The 10,838-nt window shown below is 30.5% G+C and overlaps 1 pseudogene; it reads left to right on the forward strand.

Moving 5' to 3' along the window:
- The first annotated feature begins 1,478 nt into the window (after positions 1 to 1,478).
- Positions 1,479 to 2,290, forward strand: LOC141552674 (LYR motif-containing protein 1-like; annotated as a pseudogene).
- The last annotated feature ends 8,548 nt before the right edge of the window (positions 2,291 to 10,838 follow it).

The following is a 10,838-nucleotide window of genomic DNA, read 5'->3' on the forward strand; positions in this document are numbered from 1 at the left end:
TACTCCCTCCCCTAGATGATAGGCAATCCCATACATGTTAAATTGTTACAGTATATCCTAAATACAATATATGTGTGTAAAACCAAATTTCTTGTTGCACGGTAAGAATTTGATTCCAAAGGTATAAGTAACCTGGATAGAAAGATAATAGTGCAAACATTTTACACTCATTTCCCAGTGTTCCTTCTCTGGATGTAGCTGTTTTTGTTCATCATTGATCAAATGGAACTGAATTAGATCTTCTTTATGTTGAAGATATCCACTTCAATCAGAATATATCTTCATACAGTATCGTTGTTGAAGTGTTTAGTGATCTCCCGGTTCTGCTCATTTCACTCAGCATCAGTTCATGGAAGTCTCTCCAAGCCTCTCTGTATTTATTCTGCTGGTCATTTCTTACAGAGCAATAATACTCCATAACATTCATATACCATAATTTACCCAAACATTCTCCAATTGATCAGCATCCATTCATTTTCCAGTTTCTAGCCACTACAAAAAGAGCTGGGACTTGGCTTTTTTCAGTAATGAAATGATTCAGACCAGTTCCAATGATCTTGTGATAAAGAGAGCCATCTATACTCAGAGAGAAGACTGTGGGAACTGAGGGTGGATCACTGAGAGTGGATTCACTCTTTTTGTTGTTGTTTGTTTGCATTTCATTTTTTCTCATTTTTTTTTCCTTTTTGATCTGATTTTTCTTGTGCAGCAAGATAATTGTATAAATATGTATGCATATATTGGATTTAACATATATTTTTACCATGTTTAGCATGTATTGGATTAGTTGCCATCGGGGGTGGGGGATGTGGTGGCAAGGAGAGGAAAATCTGAAACAAAGTTTTGCAAAGGTCAATGTTGGAAAATTGTCCATGCATATGCTTTGAAAATAAAAAAAGCTTTAATAAAAAAAAAATAAAAAGAAATTGTGACTTGCTTAAGGTTACACAACTAGTAAATATGTGAAGTGAGATGTGAACTCATGATTTTATGATTTCATAGTGCTCTACCTACACAATGCTGCATCATTGCATTGTGTGCAAACCATTGTGACTTTTGAAGTAGCAGGGGTAGACATAGGTGAGGAGGTTTGGAGTTGTCCTTTAGCTATTCCTATCTATTTGCCAAATAACCAAATTATTCTAGTAATTCATCTCCCTCAGAAACTTTTTTATACAGCATTTCTTTTCCTCAGTTCTTCATTCAGTAAAGTATTGTAATCTGTACATGTCCACTCTGAACATCTTTATGGTCCTTTTATAGGGGCTGGGGGAAAAGGAAAAAATAAGATAGAAGGAAAGGTAGAAGAAGAGAAAGAAGATTAGGAGGAAGACAAAGAAGAAAAGAAAGCCTGTCACTCATTTGTTTAAAATCTAGTAATGTTGGTTCTATAAACCTCCTGACACTCTTTCTTTTCACCCCTGGCACCTGGGGGAAAGAAGGAGATAAATATGATGAGCCCAGTGAGAGTGCAAGAGATGACAACAGGAACAAAAAAAGTTCTCAGCCTATACTGCAGGATTTTTAGGCTTTTAAGGAGGTGACATGCAGCATTCAGGCAAATGGAGAACACCATTAGAGAAAAACAATTCATTATAAATGAAATCAGAATATTATTCCAGAAAAACTATAATCTCATGGATTCAGAATTGATTAAACAATGTATAGATGAATGCACAACAAGAATTGAAATAGAAATGCATTCACATCCCACATCCAAGACCAATCCATCTGCCTCCAACAGCCCTTGCCCCCCTACAAAGTCATGGACTTCAAACACAGGAAAAGCTATGGAAACATTTCAGATCATTATATCTCTTTTTTCCTTATAAAAGTCATGTTGTAAAAGAAAACAGATTTTCCTCCCAAAAAAGAATCATAAAGAAAAATAAAGTAAAATAGAATATTTTAATTTGTATTTAGACATAATATTTCTCTGGGTATGGATAAATTTTTTCATCATAAGTCCTTCAGAATATCCCTGGATCATTGCTGAGAATAGGAAAATCATTCCATTACACAACATTGCTATTACTTTGTACACAACACATTTCACTTTGCTTGAGTTCATGAAGCACTTTCCATTTTTTTCTGAGAGTATTCTGATCATCATTTCTCATAGAACCATAATATTCCATCATAATCACATATCACAATTTATTTCCTCATTCCCCAATTGACGAGTATCTTTTCAATTACCAATTCTTTGCTCTGAGAAGAAAGCTGCTAAAAATATTTTTGCATGTATAACAAACCATTATATCTCAAGTTTTATGATGAAGTTCCTTAATCCAAGAAATAGATTATTTGTATAAAGTATGAGACAAATAGGTCCTGAGCACAAACTAGATGATGAATGTTTTTTTTTCCCTTAAGCCTAGTCAGAGAAAGGAAAGACAAAGAATATAGAGTCTTTTCAATAGTTTCTTATAAATGCTCAAAGATTTGGGTTCCTAATTCATAATATTAATTTATATGTCCTTGAATTTATCAGTGGCTGACACTGATGTCTTGTTGTTAAATAGGAAGATGTTAACCTCTCCAAAGGTAATTCCTAATCATGATCTTAGTAAGTAATATAGCAGGAATTGGATAGGATTTAAATTTAAATGTTAAACATTAAAATTTCATGGAAATAATATAGTTATATAGACATAGCAATTCCTGTTAGCAGTTTCTCTTAAAATTTTGAAAAATTACTAGGAAAATTAGAACTACTCTCAAACTTGTAAATCTCTTTGGGCTTTATTTTGTTTTGTGTTTAAGTAGTAGGGCTGGGATCATGAAGATTCCTCCTTCTGGGTTCAAATCCAGCCTTGGATACTTACTAGTTATGTATCACTAGGCTGATCAATTATACCTGTTTGCCTCGGTTTCCTCATCTATATATGAAATGAGATAGAGAAGGATATGGCAAACCACTCCAGTATTTTTGCCACAAAAACCCTAAATGGGATCATGAAGAATCAGATATAACTAAAACAACAGAAATAATACTAAACAAAATAACAAAAGACATTTTATATTTTAGTTGTTTTACTCTTTTATTTTTAATAGCTTTTTGACTCAACTCTATATTTCTCATTAATATTAAAGTAGGCTATTTTCTCCTTTACCACACTAGTATAGTTCATCATCCATACTTTAGTCCAATTTCTCCCTTAATTGCTAACAAAAGATATCAAAATATCTGAGGGAAATGTGGGAGAGAGGGAAATATCTCAAATTTTCAAGAACCAATGTAATGTATTTAATTCTGTCCATTATTTGTATTCAGCATATGAACAAATTCTAAAGTCCATGATATAATTCTGGCCTCTAAGTCTCACTGCAAACATGCTACAATCAGTAAAAGTAACCACTATTTCTAATTGACATCAAAATTGGAATCTTACAAGCAGAACAAAGCACTTCATAAAGTAGAAGGCTAGTCTGATTTTAAAATTAGGTACACATAGGAAAAGGAAAATCTAGATAAAATAGAGAAAATTGTCTTTGTGATAAGTCAAGGGAAAACTCCACTGAGAGTCATTGTATATCAGTTTTGTTTTTCATGTTCAAAGATGATTGAAATCTTCAATTAAAACTGTTCATAAAAATGTTTCATTCAGACTTAGATATTCTCAGCAATACAGTGATCTAAAAAAATCCCAATGGACTAATGATGAAGCATACTCTCTACTGCCAAAGAACCGATATTGACTGAATATAGTCTGAAGTTTATTTTTTGCTTTCTTTCTTTCTTTCTTTCTTTTGAGTCTTCTTGTATAAAATTACTAATATAGAATGTTTTGCATAATTGCACACGTATAATTTATATCTGATTACTTGCCATCTAAGGGAACAGGAGAAGAGAGAGGAGCAGAATTTAGAATCCAAAACTTTAAATAGAAATGTTTTGATTTTTTAAAATTTCATTTAAAATTATACATGATATATTTAAACATTGCAAAAATGCCATCAATTTCACTGTCTTTCATATATTCTTCCCTTTAGAAGGATAAAATGTTCAGTTTAAAAATTGAAAAGCTTTGCTACTTAATTTTCACAGAAATGTATGCTCACTGACTTGCTTTGTATTTACTTTATTTAACATGCATCTGGAGATTCTACTCCTATATGCATAATCAAACACATAACTGCACTAAAAAAACATTTAATGATGTCAAAGTCACCTCTCTTTTAATCCTTTCCATATTGATAATTTCTGATCATTACAGAAATCTATGCTAGAGTCAACTTTCAAAAATTAATAAGATATTGGCAGAATCTACAAATAAATAATATAAAAGCATAAAACAAAAGTTTGAATTCTGATGCTAACAAAAGTATATAAAACTTATTTCATTAAAACTTGCCAGCCTTAGTCATGTGTAGTATGAGTAATATGGCCATAATTCTTAATATTTATCCTAAACAACTTCCTACCTAAAACTCACCAGTTAGATGAACTATGACTTTAGTGATGAGGACATTCCCTACAGTAATATAAATTGCAACCTCCTGATGCCAACATATGTATATGATGCTTGTCCCATAAGTTCATCACAGGACCCCATCCAAGGGGCTATAATTTTTCCCGCTTGTCATTGTGAGGATACCCATGAACACATAGGATCCTAAATTTAGAGTTTGAAAGGATCTCTGAAATCATTCAGTACAAAAGCACTTGATTAAAAAGGAGGGAGCTGAATCTGAAAGAGGATACTTATTCCTCTTCTGTATGTAATGTTGGAGGCAGGATTTGAACCCAGGTCTTCCAGCTCCAGACACTATCAGCCTCTTTTTTGAGGGGGTAGAATTATACATTTATTTTATCCTTTATTTCAGTTCTTATTTACAATTTTTATTAGCTATATATTGTAACATAGTCACATACATGATGTGGCCCTCCAATGTCCTTCAGTGATATTCATTTTTAGTTCTTCAGAAACCATTTTGTTATATAATCCATAGCCATTTAATGACACTAGGATAATATTGGTGTTAAAAAGACATGCCTTTATCTTTTCAACAACGAAATGATTCAAGGCAATTCCAATAGACTTGTAATGAAAAGAGCCATATGCATACAGAGAAAGAACTATGGAGTCTGAATGTAGATTAAAGGATAGTATTTTCAACTTTGTTGTTGGTTTGCTCATTTTTCCCCATTTTTTTTCTTTTACCTTTGATCTGATTTTTCTTGCTCAGCAGGACAAATGGAAATGTTTAGAAGAATTTCACATTTAACCTATATTGAATTGCTTGCTGTCCATGGAATGGAGGAAGGGAGAGAGAAAAATTTGAGACACAAGATTTTGCAAAGGCAAATGTTGAAAACTATTTTTGCATGTATTTGGGAAAATAAAAAGTTATTTTAAAAAGATAAGCTCTTGCTTCTGGGAGAAATTTGGGATCATTAATGAAACTTTGTATTTTCTTAAAGGTAGTCTAGCTTGTTATAATAGTCAAAACTACTTTTATTAGCTCAAAGTTTTTCTTAAAATAACATTTTTGTTACTATATACACTATTAGCTTGTTTCTGCTCATTTCACTCTTCATTATTTTACAGAAATCTATCCACATTTTTCTAAGATCATCAAGTTCATCATTTTTATAGTACAATTCCATCATAATCATGTACCACAAACTTGTTCAGCCATTTCTCAATTGATGGGCATCCCCACAATTTCTGCTTCTTTGCCACCATAAAGAGAGTTGCTATAAATGTTTTTAGAACATATGGCCTCTTTTTCTTTTTCCCTAATCACATCTGGAAATATCTGGTAGTGGTATTGCTGTATCAAAGTATACAAGCAGTTTGGTCAGAATTCCAGATTGCTCTCAAAAATAGTTAGTTCAGTCACAGTTGCATCAATGAATTAGTGTCCTAATTTATTCATATCTCTTCCAAAATTTATTGTTTCCCCTATCTGAGAAGTATAAAATGACATCTCAAAGTTGTTTTAATTTGCATTTCTCTAATCAATGTTTAGAGAATTTTTCATATAGCTATAAATTGTTTTGATGTCTTTAACTAAAAACTTGCTATTTATATCATTTGTTTATCAGTTAAAGTATGATATATTCTTATACATTTGACAAAGTTCTTTTTATATTTGAGATATAAGACTTTTATCTCAAAAAGTGTCTATAAAATCCCTCCCAATTTTCTGCTTTCTGATGTAGGCTACATTTGTTTTATTTGTACATATACTTTTTAATTTAATATAATTGTAATTATCCATTTTATATCTCACTCTGGTTTCTGTCTCTTGTTTATTCATAAATTAGTTGCTTATCCATAAATCTGATATATATATATATGTTCCATGTTCTTCAAATTTTCTTCTAATTTTTCTCCTATATTTAATGTCATGTATCCATTCTGACCTTATTTTCTTAAGAGTTATAAGATATTATCTATACCCAGTTCCTAGCATATGGCTTTTTCAGTTTTTCCCAACAATTTTTACCAAATAATGAATTCTTATCCAAAATCTTAAGTCTTTACACTCATAAAATAAAAGGTTACTATGTTTATTTGCTTCTATAAATTGTGTGTCTACTCTGTTCCATTGTTTTATCTTTCTATTTCTTAGTAACAGATAGTTTTGATAATTACTGTCTTATTGCTTAAAATCTGATATTGCTAAACTTCCTTTACATTTTTTCATTATTCTTTTGATATTCTTAATTTTTTTTCTTCAGAATTAATTTTCTTATTTTTTTCTAATTTAGTAAAATAAAATTTTGTAATTTAATTGGGATGGCATTGAATATAAAAAAGGGTTTAAGTAAAAACTGTTAAGTTTTATTATATTAACCCTAGCTACCCACAAACAATATTTCTGATTTTATTTGTATAAAAAGTTTTTTTTAATAATTTTGTTGGGGGCAGCTAGGTGGCACAGTAGATAGAGCACCATCCTTAAATTCAGGAGGACCCAAATTCAAATCTGGTCTCAGACACTTAACACTTCCTAGCTGTGTGACCCTGGGCAAGTCACTTAACCCCAGCCCAGAAAGAAAGAAAGAAGTAAATAAAACAAATAAATAAATGAATGAATAAATGAAATAAATAAAAAAAGAATGGATAGATAGATAAATGAATGAACAAACAAACAGATAAATAAATGAATGAATGAATAGATAGATAGATAGATAGATAAATGAATAAGTAAATAAATAAATTATTTTGTTTATATAGTTCCTGGATTTGTTTTGACAAGTGTACCCCCAAGTATTTTATAGTTTCTAGAGTTATTTTAAATGGGGTATATTTTACTATCTCTTCTTGCAGAGTTTTGTTTGTGATATATAGGAATGTTAATGATTTTTGCAGTTTTACTTTATATACTACTAATTTGCCAAAATTGCTAATTGTTCCAACTAACCTTTTAATTGATTCCTTCTACTACTTTTTCTTTTATTGCCCTTGCTAAGATTTACAATAAAATATTGAATGATAGTTTGGGAATTCTTGTCTTACACATGATGTTACTCGGCAGGCTTCTTGTTTATTCTCATAACTAATGGTTTTAGATAAATCCTTTTTATCTATTTAAGGGAAAATCCATCTATATCTATATTTTCAAGTGTTTTGAATAGAAATAAGCTTTTTCTGCCATTAATAGTTATATAATCATGTGATTTTTAAAAATTTTTATTATTGATATCAATTATGTTAATAGTTCACCCTCTTTTAAAACACCCCTGTATTCCCAAATAGAAATCCTGATTGACCCTAATATATAATCTTTGTAATATAGTGTTGTAATCTTTTAACTAGGGTTCTATTTAGGATTTTATGAAATTGGTCTGAGTTTTTTTTTTGTTTGTTTGTTTTTCTGTTTTTAACCTTGTTTTAGGTGTCAGTATCCTATTTGTTTTTAACAGGAATTTGGTAGGATCCTTTGCCTATTATTCCAAATAATTGATTTAATAATTTTATTGCAATTAGTTGATCTTTAGATGTTTGGTAGAATTCATTTGTAAATCCTTTTGGTCCTGGTGCTTTTTCCTTAGGAAGCTCATTTATAACCTGTTCGATTTTTTTTTTTCTAAAATAATTCTATTTATTCTATTTCCTCTTCTATTATTGTAGACATTTTGTGTTTTGGTAAATATTCTTCCATTTCACTCAAATTGCTAAATTTATAATTGAGCAAAAAACCACTCTTTATTATTGCTTTGATTTCATCTTTGTTAGTGATATATTCACTTTTTTTTTTTTTTTTTTTTTTTTTCTGAAGCAATTGGGGTTAATTGACTTGCCCAGAGTCAGGCACCTAGGAAGTGTTAAGTGTCTGAGACCAGATTTGAACTCAGATCCTCTTGATTTCTGGGCTGCTGCTCGCTTTTTTCATCTGTAATACTAGTGATTAGTTTTCTTTTCTCTCTTTATAATAAAAGTAACCAATGGCTAATCTATTATATTAAGGGATTTTTTTTTTTCATAAAACCAACTGCTAGTTTTATTTAATTTGATAGGTTTTTGTACTCAATTTTACAAATCTCATCTTTAATTTTTAAGATTTCCAATTTAATGTTTGAGTATTTTTAATTTGTTCTTTTTCAAGCCTTTTTAAAATTCCTTATCTAATTTATTGATCATTCTTTATTTTATTGATATAAGCATTTAGAGATATAAAATTTCCTCAGCTCCATACTTTTGCTGTATATTATAGGTTTGATATGTTGTCTCATTATTGTAATTTTCTTTAATGAATTTTTATTGTTTCTATTGTTTATTCTTTAATCCACTCATTCTTTAATACTAGGTCATTCAATCTCCAACTAGCTTTAATCTATATTTCCTTATTCCTTTTTATCAAATGTAATTCTATTGCGTTTGTATTTGAAAAAGACAATTTTAATATTTCTGCTTTTTTGCTTTTAGCTATAAAATGTTTATATCCTAAGATATGGTCAATCTTTGTCAATGTACCATGAACTTCTGACAAGTGGTTTTTATCAGTTGTGCTTTTATATAAAATAATTTGTAATTTGAATTTGTTTTTTCCCATCCAAATCCCATTTTTTTCTGCTTAAACAGGTCTAAATGAAGTTGTTTTAAATGCTTCTGATGACTTTCCCGAACTTTTATTCTTTTTTTTAGCTTTGAACTAATTTTGTTCTTTGTTCTAATAATTCAGTAATCTAATTGTGCTAAACAGATGATTCAGGAATTATGAGAGCAGGGGGTGCCTTTTGCTTTTCTTTGTATCACTGGTGATTAGACTGTGTTTGACACATAATAAACACTTAGAACATAAATTGATATAATTAATAAGTTATTTTCTATTTGTCAAAATATGATAAGAATTTTGTGGATAATATTTGCAAAATTTTCCCTTACATTTAGATCTTAAATCTATGTTGCTCTAATACAATTATATCAAACTCAAATACAAAAGGGACCATTCTACATAAGGCAACCTTTGCAAGATACATACTAATTCACATATTAGCATTTTTATGCTCTATTATTATTTTTGTTAAATATTTCCCAATTATATTTTCATCTGGTCCAACCTTCCTTATGAGTGCTATGAAGTACACATACCTTCCATACATTTGATATCTCTGCTTTCCTAAAAAGAGGTCTCATGATTCATCATTACTTCTTTCTTCCAAGAACAAATACCATGTTAAAAAAAATTAAAATTATTCCATCAAAAAAGGCTAGCCCTTAAAATATGCTTCTCTCTGCCTTTATCTGCTTCTAAAGAGCCCAAAACTTGGAGAAGGTAATTATTATTATCCTCAGGACTATTGTTTGTTGCCCCAACAGTTCAACTTTCCTATATTTCTTATTGTAAAAATAATCTCCTCTCTAAGGAGCCTTCTTTCCCTCTTTTCTCCTAGAAGAGGTATTATCATTTATTATTTCTACATATCACTGGATTATCTGTTTCTACATATCTTTCTTTTATAAACTATGTTTTTTTGTGTAATTTTGGAACATCATTTATATATCTTTGTCTTTCTGTCTTATGTGTGTCTCTGGAGTTTTGTGTTACAGACTTAGCCATGTATTACCTAAGGTATTAGATGTAGGAAGGGTAGAGCATTGATCAAAATATTTCCCAAAGTCAGTGACAGACACATCCTTCACAACACCTTTTGGCCCATTCCTTCTTTTCTTGGGCATTTCAATGTCCAAAAGTATATAAATAGGATAGTAAGAAATCATAGGCTCTTTACAACTTGAAAGAGTGGAGAGATTCTACATGGCCTATGATCCAATACAATTTATAACTCCATCCAGGTAGGAGGTTTTCACTCTACTTAAAGCATAATGACACATGGTCACTATGTAAATTTGTACCTTTTCCCCCCTGTTGCCTTCAAATAACATGTCTGCAAGAAGAAGCAGTTATTTCTAAAAGTAAACTGTAGTCATTTTTTAAAAATGTTCATTGAAGTTAGAATGAAGGCACTTAATAAAAACACTTTCTCATCTCTATTATGTCAAGAGAGCATTGATGTTAGAAGCCATCTTTTCAAATAATTGTACATAGATAGGTGCAAGAGTGTGCTGGAATGAGTTCTAACCAATGCACCCAAAGACCTTGATTTACTGTTTCATTCATTATCTAGACTTGATAGTAATAATGTAGATTAAACTATGCTCCAAAAGTTATCAAACTGTACAGCAGTGTTACTACTGGACTTAATATCCCAAAGAGATCTTAAAGAAGGGAAAGGGACATGTATGTGCAAAAATGTTTGTGGCAGCCCTCTTTGTAGTGGCCAGAAACTGGAAACTGAGTGGATGCCCATCAATTGGAGAATGGCTTAATAAATTATGGTATATGAATGTTATGGAATATTACTGTTCTGTAAGAAA

The sequence above is a fragment of the Sminthopsis crassicaudata genome, chromosome 2 (genome assembly GCF_048593235.1).
Source record: "Sminthopsis crassicaudata isolate SCR6 chromosome 2, ASM4859323v1, whole genome shotgun sequence".
In the NCBI taxonomy this organism is placed as follows: Eukaryota; Metazoa; Chordata; class Mammalia; order Dasyuromorphia; family Dasyuridae; genus Sminthopsis; species Sminthopsis crassicaudata.